The following is a 23275-nucleotide window of genomic DNA, read 5'->3' on the forward strand; positions in this document are numbered from 1 at the left end:
TGGAATCAGAACCTTAAAACTATACAAGATCAATGAGAAAATCTTTTATGATCTGTTAGCAGAGAATGGGGTCTTGCTGTGTTGCCCAGGCTGGTCTCACTGGGCTTGAGTGATCCTTCTGCCACAGCCTCCCAAGTAGCTGAGAGTATAACCGCAGGCCATCATACATTAAAGCCAGAAAGTATGATTTTCCTGGCACGAACAAAGAGTGGTCTCAAAAGATAACTAGTCCTGGAATTCAAGGACTGCCAACAAAAAGGGCTATGGAGTCACTGCTAGTCCTCACCCATCCATAGTTTCATTGTGCACATCTAAATAGTAAGAATTTTTAAGCAAAATCCCATAAATCCACTACTCTACATAAACTAACAAAGAATAATTCCTTCATGTCATTATACAGAGGGTTCAAATTTCTCCTGCTCTTTCATAAATATTTTATAGTTTCTTCAAATTCTGATCTAAAGGCTCATATGCCACCACCGGTGCCATATTTCCTGGGCCTTTTCGAACCTCCGCACTCTCTGTCCCCTTCTTACACATCGTTTATGGAGGAAATCGGGTTGTTCGGCTTGTGTAGTTTTCCAGGTCTGGATTTTTCTAACTGTGTCCTGTCCTATCAGTTAACACCTCCCTGCGTTGGTCAGATGCATGTTGGCATTTTTAGGTAAGACCACTTCAAATGTCTGCTTTTCTCTTTCTGTAATGATCATTACGTAGACAGTTTATCTCATCACGGATTGCAAAATGGTGACCCAGAATGATATTATCATTCTACTTATTACGTAGATTACTTCCAAATTCAATGATTTGATGATCCCACAGTACGCTCCCTATAGGAGAGGAAGGATCAGTGGTTATGTTTTATGCTTTCATTACTAACTTTCAAAAAAATTATTTACCTAAAAGTCTCAAAACTGGACCCATGAAGGTTGTATTTCTACTATTGGGAACTCATTGATTTAAATATATTTGAACTGTTTCGCTCTATTGTAGATAACGTTTCTTGATTCCAAATTGTCCCATCTTGAGTCACAGTGAACCCTGGCAAGTTGGATCTTGAGTTTTTTGACATCATCCTAGTAAAGTGTTTGATAACTGCCTTGGTTTCTGGTAATGAAAAGGTATTCCAGCCTCAGCTTGTACTTTTCCCGGCTCAGATCTGAGTTGCTCTTTTCTTCAAGGGGCCCTCGTTCTTTTCAGTGGAAAACAAGTTAGAGACGACGAACTGCTCATTGCCATGGGACTGACTGCTCCTTGGTTTTGGCATCTTCATGGACAAAGTTAGAAAGTAATTTTTTAAGATAAAATATACAATGAGTTTTTATGATAAGGTACTGGTGTTTTCTTTTCTTTTCTTTTCTTTTTTTTTTTAGAGACAGAGTCTCACTCTGTTGCCTTGGATAGCATGCTATGGCATCATAGCCCACAGCAACCTCAAACTCTTGGGCTTAAGTGATCCTCATGCCACAGCCTCTTCAGTACCTGGGACTTCAGGTGCCCGCCACAACGCCTGGCTAGTCTTTTTGTTCTGTTTTTTTTTTTTTTTTTTTTGAGACAAGAGTCTCATTTTCTCATCTTAAGTACAGTGCTGTGTCATCACAGTTCACAGCAACCTCAAACTCTTGGGCTCAAGCGATTCTCTTACCTCGGCTTCCTGAGTAGCTGGGACTACAGGCACCCGCCACAACGCCCAGCTATTTTTTAGAGACAGGGTCTTGCTCTTGCTCAAGCTGGTCTGGAACTCCTGAGGTCAGGCAATCCACCCTCCTAAGCCTCCCCGAGAACTAGGATTACAGGCATGAGTCACTGTAACGGGCTATACTAGCATTTCCAACTCAGATGAAAAACTGTATGGTTCTTACTTAACTTCATCTTCCATCAGGTTCTTCTTTTTCCCATACTGAAAATCTGTTCCCAATGACACTATCATAATTACTCCTGCGCCAAAAATATGATACTGAAAATAGTTTAATTTTTTTCTTTTGTGGTTCTTTCTGCCCTAGGTAGGAAGGCCATTATAGATATACAAATGACCATGTTTTTCCTATAAAGGTATAATTTTATTAAAATCAAAGCCTTGTTATAAAAAAATAATAAAATTACTTGCAATGATTCCTCCCTGGACAGTCGTGTCACTAACATGATACGAAGCTTGGCTGATGGTTCCACTTTGCTCTTGATTGTTTGGGAGGTCATTTTTTAAAATCTAAGTTTTGTTTTATAATTATGTAAAATATTTCTGTGATTTCAAAGACAAGTTTACGAAAGGTTTATTTTGAGAAGTCTCCCTCTTTCTTAGATGGAGAGTGTATTGAGAGATTCCTGTTTCCTTTTATAGCTGGTGGGTACTCCCTGATGTGACTGTACATTGCAGTTTATTCAACCAGTATTTGGTTGATGAACATTCAGATTATTTCCAGCCTCTTGCTTTTACAAAACAGGGCCGCAGGGAATATTCCCATGCATGCTCTTTTTTTTATTTTTGCTAATATATTTTGGGGATTGATTCCTGGAAGTGAAGTTGCTGGCTCAAACAGTAAATGCATGCTTTTTGGTAGATACTACCAAATCGCCCTGGATAGGGTTGTGCCATTGTGTATTCCAATTAGCAACGTGCAAGAGTACTCTAGTCTCATTGATAGAGTATGTTGGCAAACTTACTGACTTTTAGCAGCTTCTATAGGTAGGAAATAATATCTCAGTGAAGTTTCAGTTGGCTAAAAGTAAGTTTCCTTTTTATCATCAAAATTAGAGTAAGAAGTATGAGCTACTTTGTCTAGATAATTTACTCTTTAGCATTACAAGCTAGGTATACAGAGTACATCCAGGCGTCACCAGCCAGCGTGTACAATATGTAGTTGTTTTAATACTGTATACCCAAATAACAATAGAGGTACCTTAAAAGGGACATAGTTATACTTTTGTCCCCCAGTTATTTGGGGGAGTCTCCAAAGAGGACCTCCTCTCCCCCCTGCTGCAGTAGCTGCTGCCGCCCAGCCTCTCCCCGCTGCCCTGCAGCTCCCATGGGTACTGAGTTCCTGCCTCTGACCACCATAGGCAGGGCTCACTGCTGCTGCGATGGTGGCAGATGGGAACACCCTGTCCTTGGAGTTACTGGATAGTGCTGGCACACCTGAAGAGGCTGGAGGGTGGCCGCCCCCCACCCCTCACTCCAAATGTGCCCCTTCCCCTGGAGTGTGCCCTGAAGAGCTCAGTCTGTTTCTGGTTTCTGACCCTTGTCTAGTCTCTTTTAGAGATTTTCATGAAAAGAGACCCTTCTTTGGATGATTCAAACCCACCCGATAGGCCAGAAGGAGAACCAAGGCTTTCTTCCATCAAACAAACTGTAGGATACACACCCGCCCCCGTGGAGTACTACTCAGCCATAAAAAGGAATGACATGTCTTTTCCAGCAACTTGGATGAAAGTGGAGACCATTATCTCAAGTATCTCAGGAATGGAAAAACCAAACACCCCTGTTCTCACTAGTAATTAGAAGCTGAACGATGGGCACAGGAAGATGTAAAGGCCGTGGGAAACCAAGAAGAGGAGAGGGGGGAAGGAGTGAGGGATAAAAACCTACCTACTGGGTACAGCAGACTACTTGGTTGATGGGCGCATTAAAAGCCCCGACTTAAGTCTTATGAAACATATCCATGTAACATTTGAACCCCTTTAATATTTTGAAATAAAATAATGTAGGTATCTATGAAGCAGATATAGGAATGTGATGGTCACGTCAGGGTCTCAGCCGCATTACCAGGGCCCCAGACGTCCTGCTGCAAAGGCACTTTGCTTCCTCTCACAAGCACATGGGCACGCACACAGTCAGCGCGTGACAGGGCAGGAAGCAAAAGGATTGAAAATGAACTGGAATCACTTTAAAAGGTAAAATAACTCAGAAAGTGGACAGAATTTCTCCAAAATACCTTTCAATGTAAAGTCATCCTGGAGTTGGGTGGCGCCTGTGGCTCAGTCGGTAAGGCGCCGGCTCCACATACCAAGGGTGGCGGGTTCAAACCCGGCCCCGGGTGAACTGCAACCAAAAAATAGCTGGGCGTTGTGGCGGGCGCCTATAGTCCCAGCTATTCGGGAGGCTGAGGAAGAGAATCGCTTAAGCCCAGGAGTTGGAGGTTGCTGTGAGCTGTGTGAGGCCACGGCACTCTACCGAGGCCCATAAAGTGAGACTCTGTCTCTACAAAAAAAAAAAAAAAGTCATCCTGGACTTAGCAGTCCTCTTGTTAGCCTTTGGGATTTGAAAGTTTCATTTGGGGGGAGCATTTTTTTTTTTTTTTGCAGTTTTTTGCCAGGGCCGGGTTTGAACTCACCACCTCCACTATATGGGGCCGGCACCCTACTCCTTGAGCCACAGACACCACCCAGGTGGTGAGTATTTTTTTAGAACTTTACTTAGAAACAAAATTATAATTAAAATTCAAGGAAAGCATGGTTAAGCAAGACAAGTAAGCATACTGATTTAAAGTTTGGAAAAATATACCCCTATTAGGAAAAAAAATTTTTTTAATACATAAAATTTAGAAAATAATCCCAGGATTCATAAATAATACCATTCTTCCCTACAATTCAAAAGACAATCACAGTTTTTAAAAAATTGTTCAAAAGTAATAAAGTTTGCTAGAAATTTTATTTTTACTATCTTTTTCATCGATTGGTTATTCTGCATGAAAAGCTGTCGGGCTGTGTGTTTCTGAATGGATGAGAGCCACTCCTGTCAAATGCAAATTGCTTGTGAGGGTCCCTGGGCTCCTAATAACTTGCTGTTCATCACAAAATAATGGGACACTTTCCTTGAGCATTTTGTGTTGTTAAATGTAGTTCTAGTCTAAACTTTACCAGCCCATTGAAGATGTTATTTAGGGGGGTTATATTAACCATATCTCTGATTTGGCAATAAGGGACTCTCAGGCTGTCCTTCTGTCCATTGTCCTGACCCTGGCACATCGTTTAGCATAGGATCTAGACATGACAAATGGCTTGGGTGCAGTGGAATGGTCACTGTGGAGCTTCTGAAAGGTTCGTCCCTTCCATTTGTAACTCGAACCCAGGGACCAGGTGCAGTAGGTTCAGTTCATGTTGGTCCAATCTCCATCAATTTCTTTTACCTCCACCGCAGCATGCCCTTTGGATGTACCCACAGGGACAAGAGTGAGGCAAGAAAAGTGCCTAAGATGCAAAACTCAAGGATCCGCTCCCTCTAGAGATTGAGATGCCTCCCCTGCTTCTTATTGTCCTGGCCTTGATGCAGGGCCCCAGCCTCAATACTCAATATTCAGGCTCCAGGAGGTAGGTGGATAATGAGGTAATAGGGGACCCCAGCAGAGTGTCAGCACATTTTCTGAAGCTCTCAGAGAATCTTATATCTGACCACGGCCTTGAGAAATCATCAAGTCCATTCCTTTGCCTGAAATCAGTCCAACCTGAACTGTTTTGCAAAATATAACGCTTTGCTTTTCCAAGAGAGAAACCACCTACCCCAATTTCCACTCATACAACCACACAGGGGAGAGACTGGCATAGGATTCAGACACGTAGGATATCCTGACATCACTTCCTAGTTGAGTCTCTCTGGAATTCAGCTCCTTTTTCTATGAAATCAGCAGGTGCTGGGCTCAACAACTTTGCCTTCTCATCTATCTGTAGTGTTTCGTTCTGTGAGTCTGTTACTCTGGGAATACTCCTAGTAGGATCATATCTTTAGGCAAAGCACGTGGTGGGCTATGGCAGGGGGCCAGGGGAGGCACAGTCACACTGGGGCTTCTGCTGGCATCCACCCCGGCCAGGTGATTTCTTATTAAGACACCCGTCCTGGGTGATGGAGATTGGCTGCAAGCACTGGTGACCCCCAAGGGCACACGCTCTAAAAATCAGGTGTCAAGTTCTATTTCAAAGTTAATGATGTACTAATGAACACCAAAGGCTGCCTCACAACACTTACCGTGAGTCTAAGAGCTGTGGAATTAGGGATGATGTGCTCACGGAGCAGAGCGGTACCCACAACTGTGAAATCAATCAAGCAGCCGTGTTTATATAGCCAAATGTAGAAAATAGATTATTTTAATTGCTAATTGTTCTTGAGACCTCTACTGAGGTATTTAAAAAAAAAATGTGGCCTAAATGCTCTTCTTGACAAGCACAGCAGAGGAATCACAGTTTATTCAGAGGCTGACACGCTGCTGATTGAAGGACAAAGAAGAGTAATCAAGGTGGTTTTTTTTTTAATATGGCTTTTCACATTTACAAAGAAAATGATTTCAAGGGGTACATGCTAGAAAGGAACACGTCTGTAAACAGCTACCAATCAGCCAAATACTCCGATTGCTAGGAATATTTCCCCCCACCCACATCTCTTACAAGCCCCCATGTCCCATAATCAGCATCTAAATGTAACGTGAACTATTCTTTTGTTCCTAACTCTAAGGGAAGGGGATGAAGGGTCAGAGTTATGAGAAACCTGCGCTCTGAGACTCCAGGGCTATGTCTTGGATAACTTCACAGACACAGACCTACCACCAGAACACAGTGGTGGGGTTAGGGGAGGCAGCCAGGAGAGATGCCTCCACTTAGGATGCAGTGAGCAGAGGCCAGGAAGCAGGAGGCTGCACAGACCTAGCCTCACGCTGGGCCTGCGCAGAGGACAGCTTCCCATCCCCTCCTCAGAGTTAGACCTGAGGGCCTCAGAGAGTGCATTTTAATGTGGGGGAAAGGGCTAGAGAGTGTGAGGAGAGGAAACCAGACAGAGAAAGAAGGCAAGCCTGCAGACTACCCATTCTTTGTGGAATCCCTCCCTCCCTGGTGTCTTGAGAAGATGGCCTTTTCCTGTGATATACTTGAGAATCTCTAGGTCACTGGTTATGTAATGTGTTCAAATCCCTATTGCATGATGCAGGGGATGGAAAATGCTGTGTAAGTCATGTGTCAAGGAAAAATCCAGCATTATGACCTTCGAGCCCTATCCTTGGGATATTCTTAAAGATAAGCTTCCTTAAAATCCCTGAGACGGACGGTGGGTTCCACCATACCTGTGGCCTGTAAGAAGAACACTTCATGGGGCCATCAGCCAGTCTGTAGGCTTGGGCCTACATCTTCTTATATTTTATTAGAGATAGGGGTCTTGCTATGTTGCCCAGGCAACCTTGAATTCCTGGCCTCAAGCAGTCTTCCAGCCTCAGCCTCTGGAGTAGCTGGGACTATAGGTATGCCCCACCACACCCACCTTAGGTCTATAAACCTTTTTAAGTGCCTATGGGGTCATGTTTTAAACTTGCTTTTTATGCCAAGCCTAACTTTGGGATATAGGACCAAAAAAGTAGGAGTGTGCCCTTGGTTTCACTATTTATTATCCTAATTAATATTTTTCCAAATTTAGCTACCCTCTACCATTTCGCCTGGGATGTCATGCATCTTCTGGTTTGCTCCCTGGGGGGCTTCCACTTGGACCTTCTCATCACAGTTGTCCTGACTCCACAGGTCAGGCAACTCCTGTGAGGTCTCCCCAGCTAGGAAGGCTACATGTCCCACTTATGTCCTCAGGGCCTAGCAAAATGACCGCAGGGTGGGTCATAGACTCAATGGCTCTCCTGAGGGATGAATGTGGGTCAGATCCATTTGCCTATGTGGATCCCAACTGGGAAAGAGGGTATGCCATCCTTTTAGGTTCCTTGGACTCAGTGACAATCCAGATCTTAAATACATATCCAACAAGATCTTAACATTTCTAGATTTTCTTCTCTCCTCAATATACAGTTTCTCAGAAAAATGGCTGCAATTCTTTTTGGGGGAGGGACTGAGGGAATCAGTATGGATATGGGTGGTATCCCCGTTATGTCTCTGTAGTTCACCACATTGGAAACAGCAGCTAGGTCACTGTGTGCACCTGTTCTGTAGACCTAATATTATTCTTTCTTGTGCTCACTCCTCTTCTGCTACACTGGTCTCCTCCCTATTCCTAAAACACTGCATGCACACTCTTTCCACATAGCCTCGTGGTGCGTGGTTCCCTCTACCTGGAATGCTCATCCCTGTGTGCATTTGAACATCTAACTCCAGCATCTCCAAGTCTTTTCACAGTTTCTTCTCAGAAAAGTATTCCCCTGACTACTCTTCCCTAAAATTATAATCACCCAGCATGTTCCATCCTCTTTGAATGTTTAATTTTTCTCCATAGCACTTAGCACCATCTAACATTTTTTTGTATTTATAATTTATCATATTGCCTATCTCCCCTTCTAGAATGTAAGCTCAAAATAAAGGCAGGAGCTCAAAGATCTTCATCTGTGTTTCATTACTGAAAAAGGAGACATTACAATTGATATCGCAAAAGTATAAAATATCAACCATGACTACTACAAAAAGCTCTACACAAACAAACTAGAAAATCTAGAGGAAATGGATAAATTCTTGGAAACACACACTCTCCCAAGCCTGAATCAGGAAGAAAAAGAAATCTTGAACAGATTAATAAAGAGAAGCAAGATTAAAGCAGTAATAAAAAAAATTTCCTACAAATAAAAAGCACTCGCCAAGAATGATTAACACCTGAATTCTACCAGACCTGCAAAGAAGACCTGGTAACTATGCTACAGAAACTATTGCATAACATGGAGAAAGGGGGATGTCTTCCTTAACCCATTCTATGAAGCCAATATCACCCTGATAACAAAGCTAGGAAAGACACAACAAAAAAACTATAGACCAATATCCCTTATAAACATTGGTGTAAAAATCCTCAACAAAATACTAGCAAACCAAGTTTAATAGCATATTAAAAAGATAATCCACCATGATCAAATGGGTTTCATCCATTTGATGGGATGAAGCATCCCATCCTTCATGGGCTGCAAGGATGGTTCAACATAAACAAATCAATAAATAGAAACAGAAACAAAACCGAAGACCATATGATAATCTCAATAGACGCAGAAAAAGCATGTGATAAAATCTAGCACCCTTTCATGATAAAAACCCTCAACAAATTAGGCACAGAAGAAACACATCTTGAAGTTATGAAAAGCCATATATAACAAATCCACAACAAATAGCATACTGAATGCAGAGAAATTGAAAGCATTCCCCCTAAAACTGGAACAAGACAAGGGTGCCCCTGGTCACCACTTCTATTTAACATAGTGTTGGAAGTGGTAAAGCTATCCCTGTGCTGACAATCCTGTACCTAGAAAACCCCAAAGACTCCACCAAGAGACTCCTGGAATTGATAAATTCAGCAAAGTCTTGTCTCAGGTTATAAAATCAATGCACACAAATCAGTAGCATTTCTATATACAATAGTCAAGCTGACAGTCAAATCAAGGCTCTAATACCATTCACAAGAGCCACAAAGAAAATAAAATATCTAGGAATATATCTAACCAAGGAAGTGAAAGATCTCTACAAGGAGAACAAAATGGTGATAGAAGAAATCATAAATGCCCCTAACAAATGGAAAAACATCCCCTGCTCATGGATTAGTAGATTAAACATGGTGAAATGACCACACTGTCCAAAATGATTGGCAGATTTAATGCAATCACCTTCAAAATACTAGCATTGTATTTCACAGATATAAAAAAATAAGTCTAGGCTTCATTAGGAACCAAATAAGAGACTGAATACCAAAGCATTCTTAAGCAAAAAGAGGAAATCTGGAAGCATCATGTTATCAGACTTCAAATTGTACTGTAAGGCTATGGTAACCTAAACATCATGGTACCAGTATAAAAGCGGAGACATAGACCAACGGAATGAAATAGAGTACCCAGAAACAAAATCATCTATCTACAACCAACTGAAACAAAATCATCTATCTACAACCAACTTGACAAAGCATATAATACTGGGGAAAGGAAGCCCTATTCAATAAATGGTGCTGGGGAAACTGGGTAGGCATGCAGAATAATGAAACAGAACCTCTATATCTCACCACATACAAAAATTAATTCAAGATGGATTAAAGACTTAAATGTAGGGCATGAAATCATAAAAATTCTAGAAGAAAACATAGGAAAAATTCCTCTAGACTTTGGCCTAGGCAAATAATTTTGACTAAGACCCCAAAGGCAAATAATTAGCAACAACAAAAATAAATGAATCTGAATTAAAATAAATGAATCTGAATTAAAACAAAAATAAATAAATGAATATGAATTAAAAGCTAAGGAAATAATCCACAGAGTGAACAGAATGGTAGAAAAATATTTACAAACTACTTCTGACAAAGGACTAATGTTCAGACTCTACAAAGAACTCAAATCAGCAAGAAAAAAGCAAACACCCCCATCAAAAATGAATAAAAATATGATGAACTTAAGTTTTTCAAAAAAAGACAAGTAGCCATCAAATAAGAAAAAAAATGCTCACTGTCACTAATCATCAGAGAAATGCTAATTAAAAATACAGCAAGCTACCACCTTACCCCTATCAGTATGACCATTATTAAAAATAAAAATAAAAAATAGATACTGGTGGAAATGTAGAAGGGACTTATACACTGTTGATGAGATTGCAAATTAGTACAACCTCTATGGAAAACAATATGGAGATTCCTCAAAGAAATAAATGGAGACCTACCATTTGATCCAGCAATCCTACTGCTGGGAATCTATCCTAAGTAAATGAAGTAATTTTATAAAAGAGATACTGGCTGTTTTTATTGCAGCATGATTCATAATTGCATAAATGTGAAATCCACCTAGGTGCCCATTGGTTCAAAAGTGGACAAAGAAAATGCGGCATATGAGTATGTATACCATGGAGTACTACTCAATCATAAAAGGGAATGAAATAACATCAGTTGAAGTAACACAGATAGAACTGTAGGCCATTATCCTAAGTGAAGTATTTCAGGAATGGAAAACCAAACACCACATGTTCCTACTAATAAGTGGGAGCTAACACATGGGCGTACACAGGCACAACACCATACAAAGGACATGAGAAACCAAGAAAGTGGGTGATGGATTAAAAACTTACCTATTGGGTGCAATGAACACTACACTGGTAATGGGCACAGCAAAAGCCCTGACTTTGTATAATATACAAAGGTATCTATGTAATAAAAACACCTGTACTCTCTGATATTTGAGAATAAAAAAATTAATATAAAAAAAGAAAATCATGCCTGGAGCGTATATGACAATACTCTACTAAACTTCTTTTTTTTTTTTTTTTTGTAGAGACAGTTTCACTTTATCGCCCTCGGGTAGAGTGCCGTGGCGTCACACAGCTCACAGCAACCTCCAACTCCTGGGCTTAGGCGATTCTCCTGCCTCAGCCTCCCGAGTAGCTGGGACTACAGGCGCCCGCCACAACGCCCAGCTATTTTTTTGTTGCAGTTTGGCCAGGGCAGGGTTTGAACCCGCCACCCTCGGTATATGGGGCCGGTGCCCTGCTCACTGAGCCACAGGCGCTGCCCGACAATACTCTACTAAACTTCTATCATTTTTCCATGCATGACTCAAAGCTTTGGTGGGAGAATGATTTCACACTAAGCATAGTTGGAGTGGCAGAGACCTCCAGAAAGCTGGGTAGCCTCGGATACCAATAACTGTTTCTATTTCAGAAAACGCCCTTGTTAAATGAAAACTCTCAAAGTTGACAACGTAACAAATACTGCGGTAAAATTTCTGAAATTAGGCAAATCACCTTGGGAAAAAGTATTACAAACGCAGGTACTGAACAGAGAAAGAGAACTTTTTGATTATTCCGTATTTCTGAAAGGGCCTTCCTCCCTCCCTCGTAGTCTAAGGGGTTATAGCTGAAGAGTCTCTGGCAATTAGTGTGATTTTTACTTCATTGTTCTAATTTGTAGGAAATGCAAAGATGATGAGAAGGAGCGGATACAGAGTTTATTCTATGGAAAGAAACCAAAAGGAACAAAAACAGAAGCCAACATTTAATAGTCCAGGAAAAAAGTCCCATCATGTACATATCTCACCATCCTTCCAAGGATTTCTTCCTTTCCAGATTAAATGCATCTCCTCAAACTGTTATAGAGGAATAAAAAGCAAAGTGTGAGAACCCAACTGACAGGCATGTTGCAAGTACCCCTAGAAATTTATTTGGTCAATAGCAGAACATCCAGCAAATGGAATCTGTGGTCTTTAATAGTGATTTATATATATTTTTTGATACGATGATAACCGGCTATTATATTTATATTTTTGTAACATGATCTCAACTGGCTAGAATATGATTAAAAAATACAGCGCACAAAGTGTATTCATAGCGAGCATCCAGCCCAGAATATTTTGGTTCATCAAGTACCGCAGTAGCCTATCAGGCCTTTGGGCTCACACTGTCATCTTCTACTAATTTGCCAAAATGACAAACACACAGGGAAAGAGGAAACACACCACTATATATTGTCTAGGCCTTTTAGAAAATATTTTTTTCATTGGCTATCCACCTGTGAATTTACGAGAAAGGAGACATGGTAGACATGGAGGGAATGGGTACTGGGTATAGTAGACATCGAGGGAACACTCCATGTATGTTACCATGGAAAAACTGGATGTCAGGGCAGTGCCTGTGGCTCAAAGGCATAGGACGCCGGCCCCATATGCTGAAGGTGGCGGGTTCAAACCCAGCCCCAGCCAAAAACTGAAGAAAAAAAGAAAAACTGGATGTCTACAGTGTTACCCAGTGTGCTCTTGGCATCACTGTGAATAAACCAGTTAAGGGCAAGACTTCTGCCTCTAGAGAACTAATGTAAACATTGAGTATGTCAAACCCTGTAAGACCTGAGATGGCATCCTGAAACATATGAAGGGAAATGATCAGAAAAAGACGGAACCCCATAGGAAAGGTACCTGGAATCAACTGAAACACCAGCCTGTTCCACCCAGAGAAATAGGCATTGTGAGGAACAATGGACGGGAGGCTGAGTTGCTGGAATCTATTCTCTCAGAATTCATGACATGGTAGGTATTCAAAACAAGACTTTTGGATTGAAACAAAAGGCTAGCGGGTATCAAGGAAATCATAATACAAATTCCTGTAATTAAGACACACCTGCCACATTTTCACATGTTCCTTGATAAAGCCTATATATGTTTATGTATATGTATTTACATACATATATACATATACATATATAGCAAAAGCAAAAATTAGGTTTGACTTCTTTTATGAAAATGTAAAAGTCAAAACAAGATTCTTACCCACTTTACCTGTTTTCATTTTTGAGACAGAGTCTTACTCTGGTCGCATGGGCTAGAATGCTGTGGTATAATCACAGCTTACAGTAACTTCAAACTCCTGGACTCAAGTGATCCTCCTGCCTCAGCCTCCTAAGCAGCCGTGACTACAGGCACGCACCACCATGCCCAGCTAATTTTTCTGGGTTTTTGTAGAGATCAGGTCTTGCTCTTGCTCAGGCTAGCTTCCATCTCCTGGCCTCAAGCAATCTTCCTGCCTTAGCCTCCCAGAGTACTACGATTACAAGTGTGAGCCACTACACTGGCCTTGTCCAATGCGTCTTTGACAATTCTCAAGCCCTCACAATTCTATTGCCAAGCACTATGTTTTCAAATCATTTTAGACAAAGGTCCCCTTTGAAACTCTGAAGTGCTTTTCAGTTACTGAAGGTTTTAAGTTATAAAATATCTTCTTAGAAAAATAGATGATAAATTTTCTTTTTAATTTAGGGGTTCCCAAACCCCCTTGAGCCAATTAAAAGATTCCAGATAAAGAACTGAAGCTACAGAGCTTGGCTATAAGAATTATAGTCTGGACAAAATTAAAATGAGAGGTGGCCAAAGCCTTTGGCTTTAGAAAAATTTCTCTATGATGAACCTCTGAGATATCACTTAACATGTTTAACCTGTGTAGCTGCCTGGTGGTCCCTCCAGGACAAATCAGCTCCAAAATGTACACCATTAATAAAAAAAAAAATCCAATTAAATTTCTGCAGACTATGCCCCAAATGAAGATACAGCATTGAAAGAAGGTACTGGCAAATAAGAGCCCTACATTTCCACTTCTGGGAGTAATGACCTACATCTTTCCAGATAACTACGCTCCTGCAAATAAACAAACAAACAAACAAAAAAACTGCAAAACCTGGACATGATACAAAAGCAACTACCTGAAGTACTGGAGAGTGCACAGAAGCAGAAAACCTCTAGTGAAGAATGTGAGCGCTTGCACAAGGGGCAGTGGAAAGCTGTACAAGTCAGTTCTCAACTGCCTAGACTCTAGCCTGTGGCAAGTGAAGTTTTTCTGGGGCATACAGTGGCAATGACAGGCACACATGAAAACACCTGCAGCCTTTTTGGTTTAGGAAACCCAAATAGTGAAGCCAGGAAACTATGAATATTAAAGAGTGGGGTAATTTTATAAGGGAAAAAGCCAGAGGGGAGATCCCCAACTTTTAAGTGTCCACATCTCTGACTGATCTTTGAACTATGTACTATGAAACAGACTGACCTTTGCTAAACACTGAACCTGTCAGTACCTTGATCTTAAACCTCCCAGCCTCAAGAATGATGAGAAAATACATTTATGTTCATTATAAATTTTCCCAGTCTTTGGTATTTTGTTATAGCAGCATAAATGAACTAATAAAAAAAGCCAGAGATAGTTGAGCAAAACTTGAAAGCAGCAAGTGGAAGAGGACATACTATGCACAGGAGCAACAATCCTAGAACAGCTGACTTTCCTTCAAAAATCATGGGTGCCAGAAGCCAGTGGAGTGACGTTTTTAAAGTTCTGAAAGAAAATAAAATCTGTCAACTTAAGATTATATATACAGCGAAACTATCTTTCAAGAATAAAAGTAAAATAGAAACAGTTTCACTTAAAAGAAAATTCAGAGAATTAGCCACCAGCAAACCTACCTATGCTATAAAAAATATGGAAGTTCTTCAGTCTGAAAAGAAAGATACTAGGTAGAAATGCAGATTCTCAGAAAACAATGAAAAGCCTGAGGAATGGTAAATATCTGAGTAAACATAAAATACTTTTTTTTCTTTCTGTCCTTTACTTCTTGGTTCTTTTTATAAACTACATAATTGGGTTTTAAAAAATTATGACATGGTCTGTGGGGTTTATAATGCATGTAGATATATTATATAGTATAAAAGCTATAAAATAAAAAGGAATGTGGACTAATAGGGTTATAAGATTTCTATATTTTACATAAAGTACTGCATTAATCATTGTAAATGCCAAAATGAAAGGTTGTTTATGTTTGTGTATGTATCCCTTTCACAACCCCTAAAAAATAATTTCAGAGCTATAGCTAAAATAAAAATGAGAAAATTAAAAGGGAATTCTGAAAATATTCAAAGAATTAAAAAATGAAAGGCAGAAAAGAAAGAACAAAGAACAAACCACAGAAAAGAAAAAAACAAAAAGTAGAGCAATAGTCTCAAATACAAGCATATCAATGATTCCAGTAAGTGTTAATGGACTAAACAATTCAATTAAAAGGCAGGGACTGTTTAACTGAATTACAAGACCCAACCTTATAATGTCTACAAGAGATGAACCAAAAATATAAAGACAAGCTAGGTTGAAGGAAAAATAGATGGAAAAAGACATACCGTGTAAAGTGTAGAAATGTGTAAAAAGGCTAGAGTGGCCGCATTGATGAAAGAGAAAATAGATTCAAAGCAAAATGTATACTAACTATACACTTTTAAATGAAGATTGTTATGTTATATGAAATTTTGTGTTATGTGAATTACATCTCAATAAGAAATGTATCATCAGATAATTTCATATCTTCTTAATGATAAAAGGCTCATTGTCAAGAAAGACACAATCAAAATATACCTAACATAGCCAAAAACTGACAAAATGAAAATGAGAAAGAGACAATTCCACAGACATCACTGGAAATTTTAACATCTCCACTTATCAAATGCTAGAACAATTAGACAAAAACAAATCAGTAAAGACATACAAGTTCTGAACATCATCTTCAACCAACTCGACTTGATATTTAAACAACGCTCCACTAAGATTGGCAGAATACACATTATGTTCAAGTGCACCTGGTGTATTTGTCAGAATAGACCATATTTGGGGCCATAAAACACATTGCAGTAAGTTTGAAAAGTTTCAAATTATGCAGGCTATGTTTCCTGACAATGGAATGAAATTCAAAATCAGTGATAATGAGATAACCAGGAAAACCCAAAATATCTGGACTTTAACACATTCCTCAATAATCACTGGGTCAAAGAAAAGTCGCAAGTAATAATAAAAAGTATTCTGATAGTATGCAAATATGATAATGAAAATACATAAGTCACAATTTGTGGGCTATAGATAAGCCAGGCTGTGTAGGGAAATGTGTTAGTTTAAACATTGTGGGAAAAGAAGAAAAGTCTAAATTACAAATTACAGAAAGAAGTGTAAGTTATACCTAAAGCAAACAAAAGGAAAGAAAGAATAAAGGGTAAAAATTAAAAAAAAAAAAAAAAAACAAAAACAATCCAGAAAAATCAATAAAACTAAAAGCTGCTTTATGGAAATAAATCCAACAAAACTGATAAAGTCTAGCTGGACTAGTCAAGAAAACAGAAGACAAAAATTTCCAATATTAGGAATCAAAGGAGGATTTACCTCATGTCCTTCAGATATTAAAAGGATGGTAAGGGAATACCATAAAAAATTTTATGCCAATAAGTTTCACAATTTAAATATTCCTTAAGAGACAAAATTACCAAAACTGCTTCAAGAAAACGTGGTAGCCCTATACAAGTTAAGGAAATTAAATTCATAATTGAAGACTTTCTCACATAGAAAAATTCAGCCCTAGACGAGTCCACTGAGAAATTCCACCAAACGTTTAAGGAAGAAATAATACCAACCTTTCACAAACTTTCCCCCAAAATAAAAGAGGGAACATTTTCCAGGTTATTTTATGGGGCTAACATTACCTTCATTACAAAATCAAAGATATCACAAGAAAAAATTGACTACAGAGCAACATCCTCATGAACATAGACACAAAAGTTCTTAATATAACAAATATGAACAAATAATGTATAAAAAAGATACCATATGTCATATCCAAGTGGGGTTTATCTTAGAATGCAAGGTGGTTTAAACATTAGCCAATTACTCGATATAATTTACCATATTCATAGAATATGAGAGAAACATGTAATTATTTCACCAGCTGCAGAAAAAACACTTGACAAAGATCAGCATTCTTTCATGAAAAAATCTCTCAGTAATTAAGAATGAAAGGAGCCTTCCTCATCTGATGAGGGTCATCTACGAAAAATCTACAGCTAACATCAAACTCAGTAGTGAAAGATTTAATGTTTTCTACCTAAAGTCATGACCAAGCAAAGTAAAAATATCCATTCTCATTATATTGATTTAATCTAAGTATTGAATAAGGCAGGGAAAAGAAAAAAGATTGGAAAGAAGAAGTAAAACTGTCCTATTTGCAACTGATTGTGTATGCAGAAAACTCAAAGGAATCCAGAAAAAAAGCTACACGCCAATTTAGTAAGATTGCAGGATGCACTTTGTAAACACAAAAATCAACTACATTTCTCAATAGCAAAAAACAATTAGAAAGTAAAATGCAAATAACAATTTGTAATAGCATTAAGAAAATTAAAATAGGAGGCGGAGCAAGATGGCAGCCGTGTAACAGCTTCCTTGCATTTGGGCACCATGAGTCTGGGGATATAGGACTCCAGGCATCTCTGGTTGGTGGGATCTGCCTATCGTCACCCCTGAGAGGATACAGGGAGTCAGCGAGAGACTTCTGGACCCCAAGAGGAGGACTAAAACAGTGGAAAACCGGCAAGTGGTCGCGTGTGTTCAATCCGTCTAAACCCACCCGCAACTTCCACAGGCATGAGAACTTAAAGAGCAAGAGGAAGTGAAAGGAAAATTAGGGTAAGGAAACAGATAAAAGAAATCACCCATGAGGAAGAATCAGCAGAAAACTCCAGGCAACATGAAGAACCAGTCCAGAACAACCCCGCCAAGGGACCATGAGGTAGCTACTGCAGATGATTCCACCAGTATAGAAATGTTAGGAATGACAGAAAGGGAATTTAGAATACACATGTTAAAAACAATGAAAGAAATGATGGAAACAATGAAGGACACTGCTAGTAAAGTGGAAAATAACCAAAAGGAAATCCAAAAACAGAATCAAATCAGAGATGAACGATATGAAGAATACAAAAAGGATATAGCAGAGCTGAAGGAAATGAAACAGTCAATCAGGGAACTTAAAGATGCAATGGAAAGTATCAGCAACAGGTTAGACCATGCAGAAGAAAGAATTTCAGAGGTAGAAGACAAAGTTCTTGAGATAACTCAGATAGTAAAAGAGGCAGAAAAGAAGAGAGAGAAAGCAGAACGTTCACTGTCAGAATTATGGGACTTTATGAAGCGTTCCAACATACGAGTTATAGGAATCCAGAAGGGGAAGAAGAATGCCCCAGAGGAATGGAAGCCATACTAGAGAATATTATAAAAGAAAATTTCCCAAATATCACCAAAGATTCTGACACACTGCTTTCAGAGAGCTATCGGACCCCAGGTCGCCTCAACTCTAACCGAGCTTCTCCAAGACACATTGTGATGAACCTGTCCAAAGTCAAGACAAAATAAAAGATTCTGCAAGCTGCCAGGAGTAAGCGCCAGTTGACCTACAGGGGCAAATTCATCAGAGTGACCACAGACTTCTCTAATGAAACTTTCCAAGCAAGAAGACAATGGTCATCTACCTTTAATCTACTTAAACAGAACAATTTCCAGCCCAGAATTCTGTACCCTGCTAAGGTAAGCTTCAAAATTGATGGAGAAATCAAATCATTTACGGATATACAAACATTGAGGAAATTCGCCACAACAAGACAAGCTCTACAGGAAATACTTCAACCTGTTCTGCACACTGACCACCAAAATGGATCAGCAGCAAAGTAAGAACTCAGAAATTAAAGGACAGAACCAAACCTCCACACTGATGCAAAAGATAAAACTAAGCAATGGACTCTCACAAAATAAGATGAATAGAATACTACCACACTTATCAATTATCTCAATAAATGTTAATGGCTTGAATTCCCCACTGAAGAGACATAGATTGGTTGACTGGATTAAAAAACACAAGCCATCCATTTGCTGTCTGCAAGAAACACACCTGGCTTCAAAAGACAAATTAAAGCTCCAAGTCAAGGGTTGGAAGACAATTTTTCAGGCAAATGGAATTCAGAAGAAAAGAGGAGTTACAATCTTATTTTCAGATACTTGTGGATTTAAAGCAACTAAAGTCAAAAAAGACAAAGATGGTCACTTTATATTGGTCAAGGGAAAAATACAACAAGAAGACATTTCAATTCTAAATATTTATGCACCCAATTTAAATGCTCCCAGATTCTTGAAACAGACCTTACTCAGTCTGAGCAATATGATATCTGATAATACCATAATAACAGGGGACCTTAACACCCCTCTTACAGAGCTGGACAGATCCTCTAAACAGAAATTAAACAAGGATATAAGAGATTTAAATGAGACCCTAGAACAACGGTGCTTGATAGACGCATATAGAACACTCCACCCCAAAGATAAAGAATATACATTCTTCTCATGACCCCATGGAACATTCTCCAAAATTGATCATATCCTGGGACACAAAACAAATATCAACAGAATCAAAAGAATTGAAATTTTACCTTGTATCTTCTCAGACCATAAGGCACTAAAGGTGGAACTCAACTCTAACAAAAATGCTCGACCCCACCCAAAGGCATGGAAACTAAACAATCTTCTGTTGAATAACAGATGGGTGCAGGAAGAAATAAAACAGGAAATCATTAACTTCCTTGAGCATAACAACAATGAAGACACAAGCTACCAAAACCTGTGGGATACTGCAAAAGCAGTTTTGAGAGGAAAATTCATCGCTTTAGATGCCTACATTCGAAAAACAGAAAGAGAGCACATCAACAATCTCACAAGAGATCTTATGGAATTGGAAAAAGAAGAACAATCTAAGCCTAAACTCAGTAGATGAAAAGAAATCTCCAAAATCAAATCAGAGATCAATGAAATTGAAAACAAAAGAATCATTCAGAAAATTAATGAAACAAGGAGTTGGTTTTTTGAAAAAATAAATAAAATAGATAAACCATTGGCCAGACTAACGAGGAATAGAAAAGTAAAATCTCTAGTAACCTCAATCAGAAATGATAAAGGGAAAATAACAACTGATCCCACAGAAATACAAGAGATCATCTCTGAATACTACCAGAAACTCTATGCCCAGAAATTTGACAATGTGAAAGAAATGGATCAATATTTGGAATCACACCCTCTCCCTAGACTTAGCCAGGAAGAAATAGAGCTCCTGAACAGACCAATTTCAAGCACTGAGATCAAAGAAACAATAAAAAAGCTTCCAACCAAAAAATGCCCTGGTCCAGATGGCTTCACTCCAGAATTCTATCAAACCTTCAAGGAAGAGCTTATTCCTGTACTGCAGAAATTCCAAAAAATTGAGGAAGAAGGAATCTTCCCCAACACATTCTATGAAGCAAACATCACCCTGATACCAAAACCAGGAAAAGACCCAAACAAAAAGGAGAATTTCAGACCAATCTCACTCATGAACATAGACGCAAAAATTCTCAACAAAATCCTAGCCAATAGATTACAGCTTATCATCAAAAAAGTCATTCATCATGATCAAGTAGGCTTCATCCCAGGGATGCAAGGCTGGTTTAACATACGCAAGTCTATAAACGTTATCCACCATATTAACAGAGGCAAAAATAAAGATCACATGATCCTCTCAATAGATGCAGAAAAAGCATTCGATAAAATCCAGCATCCTTTTCTAATTAGAACACTGAAGAGTATAGGCATAGGTGGCACATTTCTAAAACTGATTGAAGTATCTATGACAAACCCACAGCCAATATTTTACTGAATGGAGTAAAACTGAAAGCTTTTCCTCTTAGAACTGGAACCAGACAAGGTTGTCCTCTGTCACCTTTACTATTCAACATAGTGCTGGAAGTTCTAGCCAATACAATTAGGCAAGACAAGGAAATAAAGGGAGTCCAAATGGGAGCAGAGGAGGTCAAACTCTCCCTCTTTGCTGACGACATGATCTTATACTTAGAGAACCCCAAAGACTCAACCACAAGACTCCTAGAAGTCATCAAAAAATACAGTAATGTTTCAGGATATAAAATCAATGTCCACAAGTCAGTAGCCTTTGTGTACACCAATAACAGTCAAGATGAGAAGCTAATTAAGGACACAACTCCCTTCACCATAGTTTCAAAGAAAATGAAATAGCTAGGAATATACCTAATGAAGGAGGTGAAGGACCTCTATAAAGAAAACTATGAAATCCTCAGAAAGGAAATAGCAGAGGATATTAACAAATGGAAGAACATACCATGTTCATGGATGGGAAGAATCAACATTGTTAAAATGTCTATACTTCCCAAAGCAATCTACCTATTCAATGCCATTCCTATCAAAGTACCAACATCGTACTTTCAAGATTTGGAAAAAATGATTCTGCGTTTTGTATGGAACCGGAAAAAACCCTGTATAGCTAAGGCAGTTCTCTGTAACAAAAATAAAGCTGGGGGCATCAGCATACCAGATTTTAGTCTGTACTACAAAGCCATAGTGCTCAAGACAGCATGGTACTGGCACAAAAACAGAGACATAGACACTTGGAATCGAACTGAAAACCAAGAAATGAAACTAACATTTTACAACCACCTAATCTTTGATAAACCAAACAAGAACATACCTTGGGGGAAAGACTCCCTATTCAATAAATGGTGTTGGGAGAACTGGACGTCTACATGTAAAAGACTGAAACTGGACCCACACCTTTCCCCACTCACAAAAATTGATTCAAGATGGATAAAGGACTTAAACTTAAGGCATGAAACAATAAAAATCCTCCAAGAAAGCATAGGAAAAACACTGGAAGATATTGGCCTGGGGAAAGACTTCATGAAAAAGACTGCCATGGCAATTGCAACAACAACAAAAATAAACAAATGGGACTTCATTAAACTGAAAAGCTTCTGTACAGCTAAGGAGACAATAACCAAAGCAAAGAGACAACCCACACAATGGGAAAGGATATTTGCATATTTTCAATCAGACAAAAGCTTGATAACTAGGATCTATAGAGAACTCAAATTAATCCACATGAAAAAAGCCAACAATCCCTTATATCAATGGGCAAGAGACATGAATAGAACTTTCTCTAAAGACGACAGACGAATGGCTAACACATGAAAAAATGTTCATCATCTCTATATATTAGAGAAATGCAAATCAAAACAACCCTGAGATATCATCAAAACAACCCTGAGATATCATCTAACCCCAGTGAGAATGGCCCACATCACAAAATCTCAAAACTGCAGATGCTGGCGTGGATGTGGAGAGAAGGGAACACTTTTACACTGCTGGTGGGACTGCAAACTAGTACAACCTTTCTGGAAGGAAGTATGGAGAATCCTCAAAGCACTCAAGCTAGACCTCCCATTTGATCCTGCAATCCCATTACTGGGCATCTACCCAGAAGGAAAGAAATCCTTTTATCATAAGGACACTTGTACTAGGCTGTTTATTGCAGCTCAATTTACAATCGCCAAAATGTGGAAACAGCCTAAATGCCCACCAACCCAGGAATGGATTAACAAGCTGTGGTATATGTATACCATGGAATACTATTCAGCCATTAAAAAAAATGGAGACTTTACATACTTCGTATTAACCTGGATGGACGTGGAAGACATTATTCTTAGTAAAGCATCACAAGAATGGAGAAGCATGAATCCTATGTACTCAATTTTGATATGAGGACAATTAATGACAATTATGGTTATGGGGGGGGGAAACAGAAAGAGGGAAGGAGGAGGGTGGGTGGGGCCTTGGTGTGTGTCACACTTTATGGGGGCAAGACATGATTGCAAGAGGGACTTTACCTAACAATTGCAATCAGTGTAACCTGGCTTATTGTACCCTCAATGAATCCCCAACAATAAAAAAAAAAAAAAAAAGAAAATTAAAATAATTTGGGATAGATTTAACAAAATATGTGTATGTATTACACATATTTATATAACTATAAAATAGTTCAACAAAAATTAAAGACCTAAATATCAATATATAATAAATAATAATATATTTATATATGTAATAAATAAAAAAAAAAAATCAGGATCATGTTTGGGGAGCTCAAATTTACCAGGATATACATTCTTCCTAAATCAATCTAATACACTCAAAT

Source organism: Nycticebus coucang, chromosome 20 (genome assembly GCF_027406575.1).
Source record: "Nycticebus coucang isolate mNycCou1 chromosome 20, mNycCou1.pri, whole genome shotgun sequence".
Taxonomy (NCBI): Eukaryota; Metazoa; Chordata; class Mammalia; order Primates; family Lorisidae; genus Nycticebus; species Nycticebus coucang.